General features: G+C 30.7%; 1 long non-coding RNA gene across 1 annotated transcript; it reads right to left on the bottom strand.

The window, feature by feature from the left end:
* Nucleotides 1-5,746: 5,746 nt before the first annotated feature.
* On the bottom strand, nt 5,747-9,256 carry LOC129289396 (uncharacterized). The gene is made up of 2 exons (XR_008588113.1): nt 8,794-9,256; nt 5,747-6,184 (listed from the first exon to the last, which is right to left on the bottom strand). It is a non-coding gene; the product is annotated as an uncharacterized LOC129289396 (long non-coding RNA).
* Between the last annotated feature and the right edge of the window lie 395 nt (nt 9,257-9,651).

The following is a 9,651-nucleotide window of genomic DNA, read 5'->3' as shown; positions in this document are numbered from 1 at the left end:
CTTGTAGTTGTGTGGACTTGGAAAGACAAGTATAGTATAAACAAAGCTTTGGATATATATATATATATATATAAAGTATTGTAAGGGCTAAAAAACTTTAGTTATATATTGAATTGACTTAAGAATATAGTGACTATAATGTTGTTATAGAAAAAGGAGTTTAGTAAACGTGAATAAAGGTCACCAAAATTCTATATTATTGAATAGGAGATTTAAAAGAAGAAAATCTTGATTGTGGTAGTAAAGGAGGATTGAAGCTTTAAAAGGGGAAATTTTTTGCACTTGGGAGTATTGCAGGTAAGTGGATAGTGTCCCAACTAATTTTTTTTAATTAAATCTTTCTTTACTAAAATATTATATTTTTTTGGAAATCATTTTAATAACCTTAATGCGATTATTAAATATTTGTTGATTAATATTACTTTTTTTTTTGAGAAATTAGCTTTACCAAATTTGAAATGTTATTTGATCAATTAAATCAAGTTTGGACTTTGATTATGAGATTTTTATTTTATCAAATATTGGATTGATACAGAGAATGATTCTTGTGAGTTCAACTTTGAAAATTTTTTAATTATTTGATAAATGCAAGCATGAGCATTGGATATGAAATTTTATTCTGGCAAATTGTAATGCTTAAAAGTATTCAAGCAAGTTTGATTTTGAAAAGGAGAACTGTATCTTGAAAGTGGTAATTTTCTGGCATGTTTGAAAATGATTTTTTTAAAAAAAAGGGACTTTATACGAAACATTGGTTGCTAACGGTAGTTTCGTTAGCCCTTGGCGCACCATGGTACACCTAGCTGGCAGGGTGTTCATAGGAGGTGCTAGCCTCGTGCGATGGCCATCGCACGTGAAACGAAGGGATTGTTACTTGTGAGTATCATACTCACGTTTGATTTCATGGCTTTAAGCCACGTTTGGTTATCATTACTCTCGTGGATTGTGTGTCCACGTTTGTTTCGTGGCTTTAGCCGCGTTTAGTTACTTACCCTCATGGATTGTGTGTCCATGTTTGTTTTCGTGGCATAAGCCGCGTTTGGTTATTTATCCTCGTGAAATGTGTGTCCACGTTTGTTTATTGTTCTGATAAGTCCCTATTATATGAATTTGATTGTTTGGAAATTTCACATCCTATTGGTTTTAAATAATAAATTATTTATAATTATTTATTTTTTATTTGCTTCCTTGCAATCAAGTGATAATATTATTTGATACGATATTTTAATGATTCGAGATTTTTATTTAAAATTTTATAGAATTCTTTTATTTCAAAAGTTTATTAAATTGTTATGAAGATCGTTGCCTCTTTAAATTGCAAAAATTGTTTCAACTTTATTTTATTCTTTTTCAATTATTTATTGTTGGGACGTTATTCACTGAAAAATTATTTTAGTCTCAGATTCTTTAGTTAATGCTGATTCTATTGCCGACCTCTGAAGGGCATATGGCTATATTGGATGGAAATTTTATTTGGTATTGTTACCTCTTGATGTAAATATTTAAGATTCATGTATTTTAGCTTAGAAGTAAGATTAGTTGCTCCACATAAGCTATAGTTAGAGTTTTATTTTAATATATATATATATATATATGTTGTCTGTTGGTTGGAAGGACCTGAGCTCCTGATTGATACAATGTTTAGGAAAATTTTTGTTTTGTAAAATTTTTTGGAGATCTTATTTATAAAGGAGGTTCTGTCAAAATTTCTACAAAAATGTTGAAACTTTGTTATGACAATTAATAACAAAAGTTTTAAAATTTTCATACAATCTGATTATTTTTTTTTGAAAATAAAATGAATTTTTATTTTAATGCTTACGGGAATGTGCAATGTAGTTTGCACCCATGCCGATCACCCCCAATTTTTGGGGCATGACAGTTAAATTTCATTTGGTATGTTGACCTATATATTTTAACCACTCTTGAATGTTTCATAATTTTAAATGTTCTTGAGTATTTCAAGCTAGCTCATGCTTCATTTGTTGGATAGGGAGGTACAGTGAAAGATTAACATTTTAAATTTTCTATCTTGATATGAACCAAACGAAATTATTTAAGGTGGGAATAAGAGTTACCCTTTTTTCATGCTTCAAGTGCGCTATCTTCAAGAGTTTGAATCTCAAGAGCTAACAACATAGATCTGCTCCCTCTATCGATATCCACACAAACAACTCTCTAACTCAAATAACATGCTACCGCTTCCAATAACCATTTATCTTTGAATATCAATTTACTTTTCCTCTAGGGTATTTCATGACTCTTAAAGTGTTTGACTATAACATTCTGAATTTTTTAATCCTAAGCTCAGAGATTAATCAAGGATGAAGTAAAAGTTAGTGTGGGATTAGAGATCGAATAATTAAATAATATTTTAACTTGTTTGTGTGTTGTATGAATAAATATAAGTGATTGGGGTGCATTTTGGGTCGAAGCAAGTGCGTATGGTGAGAATAAATTTCACTGTACCACGCGCCTCGACTTGTGGCACAAAAATGTTTAAAGGGGAAAATTCTTTTACTTATCAATACAAGTAGATAACTAGTACTCTTCAAAAAAAATTCAAGAGTAAAAATAACCCAATTTTTTTAAAAAAAATTTAAACATTTTACATTGGTTAAATGGTTTAATAGGTGTAGAAAGTCAACAATTTTTTAAAAAATAATTGAAAATAGTCTACATTAGTGAAGCAGCATAACTGATGTAGAATACCAATGATTTTTCAAATATAATTTTAAAAAATTATTTTAAACTTTATATAACCGTTAAAAGTATAATTGAGGTAGAAAGTCCATAATTTTTTTAAATTAAAAATATTATACACCAATTAAGTAGCTCAACTAGTGTAGAAAGTTAGAAACAATTTCTTTTGATTGACATAAAAATACCAATATCCATACTTTTTACACTGGTTACGTTTTAATCGACATTAAAAATTGATGTAAAATCTATTTTTTTGTGCTAGTGCTAGCATATTATTTGAATAGGGTAGAGAAATTGGTTGGATTAGGCTAACCGGAAGCATGAGCTCGGGCTCATTAAAAAACTTGATTTTCAAATATAGGAAAGGAAAAAAAGAGTGCACAATTAATAAAAAATATATAAGTACAAAATACATTAAAAGACTTGCATTTTTTTTTCACTCAGCACTCAAATTTTTCAATTCAAGTGCTAAGGCATTCAGCGTCCTCATAAACGTGCCATCTTCTCTGAGAGCTTTAATAGCACCTTCTTTAAACACTTGAATTCTTTTGCTAATTTGTTTTCCTTCATCACCTTTCATTACACTCTTCACAATTCTTGAAACTTTCTCCTTCCTCACAATTTCATTATTATTTTCGTTCTCTTTCAGCCATACAGCAATCTTCAATTTCTTAGTTAGAAACACTGCATTCATTCTTTAAGTTCCAGCCACGTGAGACAAGACCCCACCAACAAACTCATGTTTTAAGACTTCAATTTGTAGGGCCCATGATGGGACTACAAAACCTTGATCTTTGGTTTTCTCAGTAAACCCTTCCAGCAAGTAGTCAAGTGGATCCTCCTTTTCGCCATTGAGATAAGACAAAGAAGTGAATTCACTTGGAGCCCTAACAACCCACAAGAATTTTTGGCCACTCATCTCTATCCCTAAGGCTAGTTCTTGATGTTGGTCATGTGACAACGTTCCCTTACTCCCAAAAGAGACGTATAGAATGGAGTTTCATGGCTGATCATCTAACCATGTCAAACAATTTGAGTCTGACTCATTTATGGTAGCTGACTCAGTTAGTAAATGGGGCCCAATGTGTAAAGAAAAGGGTATTTGTCATTATTTTCTTGTATAGCAGTTATTACCTCTTGTACCAAATCTATAAAGCTGTTCACTATGATACCATCTGCTAGCAAAATAACTGCTATACCATCCTTATTTATGGAAATCTAGAAAGTATGTCATAATCTAACACACATACCAAGATATCTACGAGTCTATATCTAATGGTTAGTCATGGCTTACCTTAAAATCAAACTCCTACTTGACAAACTGGTATTTACTCCTCCATGCAATGCATAGAGAGCATTACCAACAGAACAAAAAATTGATGAATTACTTCATAATTAAAAATGATTCCACATCATACAAACTTACAAATAAATATATAATTACAAGTTCATAATACAAACATGTTTATTCAAATAAGTAATAATACAAAGTCATACTGAAATATTACTCATCTTTAACTTAAATCTTGAAAAATTTCTCAAAAAACAACATTTGTAGTGGTTGTTTTGGCTTGTTTATCACTACCATGCACCAGAATTTTCAGCCCATCCATACTTTTAACTCTGCTAAGAGGAACATATAGCTGCCCCTGTGTGAAAACTAATTTTGGTAGATACAATCCAACATGTTGTAATGATTTCCCTTGACTCTTGTTAATTTTCATAGCAAATGAACAGGCGATGGAGAACTATCTTCTTTACATACAAAATGGCCATCTATTATCAAAAAGATTCATATCAATTCTATGGATAAGAATATTTTGATTTGGATTTGAGCCAATTAATGTAATGGCTTCTATCATGTTATTTTCAAGGTTATTAATTCTCAATTTAGTACCATTGCATAAACCTAATGCTTGATCAACATTCCTTAGAAGCATAATAGGAGCACCAACCTTCAATGTTAATTTATAAGGTGGTAACCGAGAGCAACTTATTGAATTCAAAAACTCAGTTGTGTATACCTTCAAAGCAATCAATGTCTTGTGTTGATTTTCATTTTGTGTCACAACTCAAAAAATTCAATTGGACCTCCAAGCAATAAAAAACATAGACAATTGTTCAATTGATTAACTATCCCAATAGTAGGTATAAGGATTACTCTATCATTAAAGTTTTCAGTATTAGATAAAATTTCTAACAAATCTAAATATATTTCAAAAACTATTGCATGTAATGAATCTTTATAATTTGTTATCAATAATTGTGAAGGTATATCAATTTCAGCTATCATGAGTGGTTTACTATGAGTATTTGGAAGTGATATCTTCAATACTAATAGATCTTATTAATAAATATTGCAGATTTATTTATTAATTAAATCTTATTAATAAATAAATCAGCAATATTAATAAATGTATGGTTTACTATGAGTATTTGGATGTGATATTTGCCAAGTTTTTTTTTTCAAAGAAAAAAAAACAGCCCATCATTATTGTCCAAGATGCAAAAACTGCACATATCCATCAAGTCCAAATAATGTACAAACTTTGTTAGGCCCATACCACCTATATATATGACATCATGGGCTCAGTCCAAGTAGAAAGATCATGAAAAGTACTCAATGCAGCTCTGTTAAGCCAATCATGAGATGTTAGAACTCACATCACTATAAATTACTTGCAGGATTTAAATCCAAATTGAACAAAATATTTCTTCCTAATTTCATTTACATCAAGGACTACAATATTTGAACATCCAAAGTAGGCAAAATTTAATATTCAATAATATCAAAATTATATATATATATATACACACTTGTAAGAATGTACAATATGAGATTTGACGACATCCTTATCATTATGAATTAAGCCAATTATTTAGAATGAGTTTGTTTTAGTTGTTTTCTTCTGTTAATAAGCACCCTTACATTTTACTAAGAGAGTTTTTTTTTTTTTTTTGTTTGATGTGAAATAATGTTGATGAATGTTTATAATAAAGAGAAAACTTAATACAAAATATTGCATTAAAGTAGACTTTAGACTAAGGAAAACATGAAATATTAAACATTAAACATAGGATAGTGGTATTTAACACACCACTAATGACTTACAGGATCAAAGGATTAAGCTTAGACTTAAGTTTGAGGGATTACAGCACATACTAGATAGATAAAAGTAAGCGATTTAACACATGAAACCTAACATGGTGGCATGAACATACCACACATGACTTAAAGCATGCAACAATTTATTAAGGTCCCAAGATAAAGCCATATAATTCCAGCGATAAAGATGACAACACCAAGTACAACATAAAAACAATAGATTTAGATCCTAACAAATGTAGATTAAATATCTACATCTTCTCCAACTTAATGGACTTCTCATGTTTTGCAGCAGAGGTCGCTCAAGAGCTAGCATTAGGAGCATTCTTCTTGGCATTACCACAGGCATTGGTCTTCTTAGCATAGATCTTTCTCCTGCCCTTAGTCAAAACTTGTCACGCCTTAAAATTTAACGTGATTGACACGAGATTTATGCACAAACATACATCCTTAAAGTCTTGCTTAAGAAAAGATTATAAATTAGTACATCTAGCACACTATCAACATGATTATATGTATCTAATTTTACTTTTCATATAAATAAAATTTCACTTTTTTTGAATAAAAATTTTAATAGTACCTCTCCTAAAAGTAGAATCTCTCGAATCTCTATAACATAAATTTTACAATATACATTTGGCAATACAAAGCTCAGCTCAACAACAAATAGACAATATAACAAATAGAATTAGGACCCTAACTATAGCCAATGTAGAGCATTCTATATTATATTTCCAAAATATACTACACAAATTCTAGAATTTACATAAAAAGGAACATATTATCGTAACAGATCTACTAGTTAATTCAGCAATGAACCTCATCAAAGATCAGTAGGAGATATCATGTTAGTTATGCTATCAAAGATCAAACAAAATACTTTTTAGTGAATAACGTTCCATACATAATCTTTAAAAGCATAAAAATAAATAATTTGCATCAGTTATGAAAATTAAAGAGAAAACAATTCAATACAATATAATTTTGTAATCTTGGAATAAAATTTCCTATACAACTTCAATTGCGGGAACCTTTAGATCTTTATGACAAACTAACATTAACATATAATCTTGAGAAGAAAAGTAGATTAAATGAATACCATTTAAAAAACATTATAATATAAAATCATCAATTAATTAAAAATTTGTATTTCTTGGGTATTTATTAGAATAATTCACAAACGTGGACATACAATCCATGAGGGTAAATAACCAAATGCGACTTATGCCATGAAGATAAACGTAGACATAGTCCATAAGGGTAAATAACCAAGCACAACCAAAGTCACGAAATAAATATGGACACACAGTTCACATGGGTAAGGCTAACCAAATACGGCTTAAAGGCATGAAACAAATGCGAGTGTAAGACCCACGAATAACAAATACAAGAATGTAGTTTATGAAAATCAAACTAGCTAATCATTGACCATGGCGTGGCAAAGGCTAATAAATCTGCCGCTAGTAACCAGTGTTATGTATAAAATTTCCTTCAAATTCATTTTCAAACATGCAAGAAAATCATTACTTTTAAAATAAAATTTTATTTTTTCAATATCAAACTCACGTGGTTTAAAACATCCATCCTTTCAAATATGAAAATTCTCAACTAATGTCTCATTAACTTCATCAATTTTTATAATTGTCTTTATTAAATAAAAGAGCACTAGAATTTGTAAAAGCATTTTCATCAATCTTATAAGTACATATCATGACAACTTCAAGAGCTAAAGAAATTTAATTAAAAATAATCAGTGCTAGAGAAACACATATTAATGACTATGAACTGTTGACAATAATATTTGATAAAAGAAAATGTGCAAATGTATAAATTGATTAAGACGTTATTCACTTACCTAAAGGTTTTCAAAATTTAACTTGCTTCCAAACCAATTTTCTTGCAACAATACTTGGCCTTTAATTTCCTAGTGCCCTAATAATATGACAGTCATTTTCCTATATACATTTTACAATTCAAAATATATACTCCAAATTAATTCAAATAAGAAAGTTGCATCAATTATTACATAAAAATTCCAAGGACTAACACATTAATAGCAATTTAGCTCATGAATTATCAATCAAGATACCTATTCCAAAAATCTTTAATTTCAGCCTCAATTTCCATGATAATGTGTCCTGTATAATATTTTAACTAACAACAATGCAACTATCACAAGTACCTTGCCATCATATGTCAAATTCCTTTAACAAGTATTTTACCAATCGGTTTGCAAGCACTATTGTTTAAACCATGATACAAAGTTCTCTTCTCCCCCAATCTCCTTATAATATATAATAGGACTTTACTAGACTTCTCACAATTCTAATAAACTTCCTTTTCATACTCTCTCTCTCTCTCTCTCTCTCAAACACACATGCACGCACGCACGCAGAGACAGAGAGATTTACAAAAAAAGTTATTTGAAACTTTAGACCAAGATTTACATAAAGGTTTCTCTATAGTCATTGCTAATGACCCAACCTTTATCACTTATTAATCCAAAATACTTCTATAACTCATTTTACCGAACACCTTAAGTGCAAACCAAGAATAAGCCATGAATTAACACCAAAATTTATAAATTACCAATAGCAAAATTCTCAAAATTTGATTACCCACACAACAGCTTCATAAATAAAATTCTCCACCAAGCTTAGGTTAACTTCATGAATAACAGCATCCACACCAAATGCATTCTCATAAAAATTAAGGGAATTTCGTTTCATCAAACATCTGGAAAGTAGTAATTCTCAAATAGATAGCAAGCTAACTCCCCTGCCAAGAATTAACTAATTAAGTTTAAAGAAGATCCAAATCTACTTCCATCCTCTTCAAGCTTGAACGAAATGATTATAGTGAAATAGCATATTAAAATCGTGCTCTTAAAACTTGATTTTCTTTTTTTTTAGCTTGATTAGATCCCATCATTTCTCCCATTCACGAACAGAACCAGAAAAGAGGAAGGGATTCAAAGATCTCACCCCGTTAATGGTAGATAAACCAAGAAGAGGAAGCTTAAGTCGCACGGCCATGGAGGAGGAAGAAGATGAAGAAGGTCCGATGCATTCCATCCCCCGGAACGAATAGAGGAGATGACCAACAGCAACGACCCCATAGCAATGCACCATAGAGGAGATATACGTGAAGATGAGTGATGACAGGAAGGATTTTCAACTACCATAGTCTTCGATGTCGACAGTAAGAAGGAGATGAGTTCGTCAGGACCCCCCAGCAGGGATCGACGATAGCACAACAGAGGAGGGAGATTTTGTCACACACTTACAGCTTACTTGAGCAGAGGAGGACAAAGGAAGGAAGCTCCAGCACTTACACGATGACCGACGATGAACGGAGAGGGAGATTGGAGAAGACGCTGAGAGTCAAAGTTGGAGGCTCATTCACTGTCCATTTGAAGGTGCATCCACGGGAAAAATGAAGGAGAAAAGGAAGCTTCCCGATTCCTATCCGATTCTTCTCTATATTTATTTATTAGATTGAAAACAAAAAAAAAAAAATAGAAAGAGACAAAATGGCAATTTAATAAGGGCTGTAATCACCAATAAAAATCCTCCCTTTTTCACTTATAAGATTCGAACTTAGCACCTGACACTTTAACATAATTTCCATTAGACCAATGTTTCTCTTTGGTATATCTAATTCAAAAATCAATAAAATATAACTAAAATATTTATTATAAATTATAATTTTATCAAAATTTATGGGAACTGCTTTGATAGTCATAGATATTGTCATCTCATCATCAAGACCAATATTGAAATAATTTTAGCTAAAATATCTTCCTGTGTCTCTTGTGCAATATAAGCCTTCAGTTGAGAAAT

The sequence above is a fragment of the Prosopis cineraria genome, unplaced genomic scaffold (genome assembly GCF_029017545.1).
Source record: "Prosopis cineraria cultivar Desert tree isolate PC_DT_omini unplaced genomic scaffold, ASM2901754v1 PC12, whole genome shotgun sequence".
NCBI lineage: Eukaryota > Viridiplantae > Streptophyta > Magnoliopsida > Fabales > Fabaceae > Prosopis > Prosopis cineraria.
Note: the sequence above shows the minus strand (reverse complement) of the source record. Positions and strands in the feature narration are given on the sequence as shown.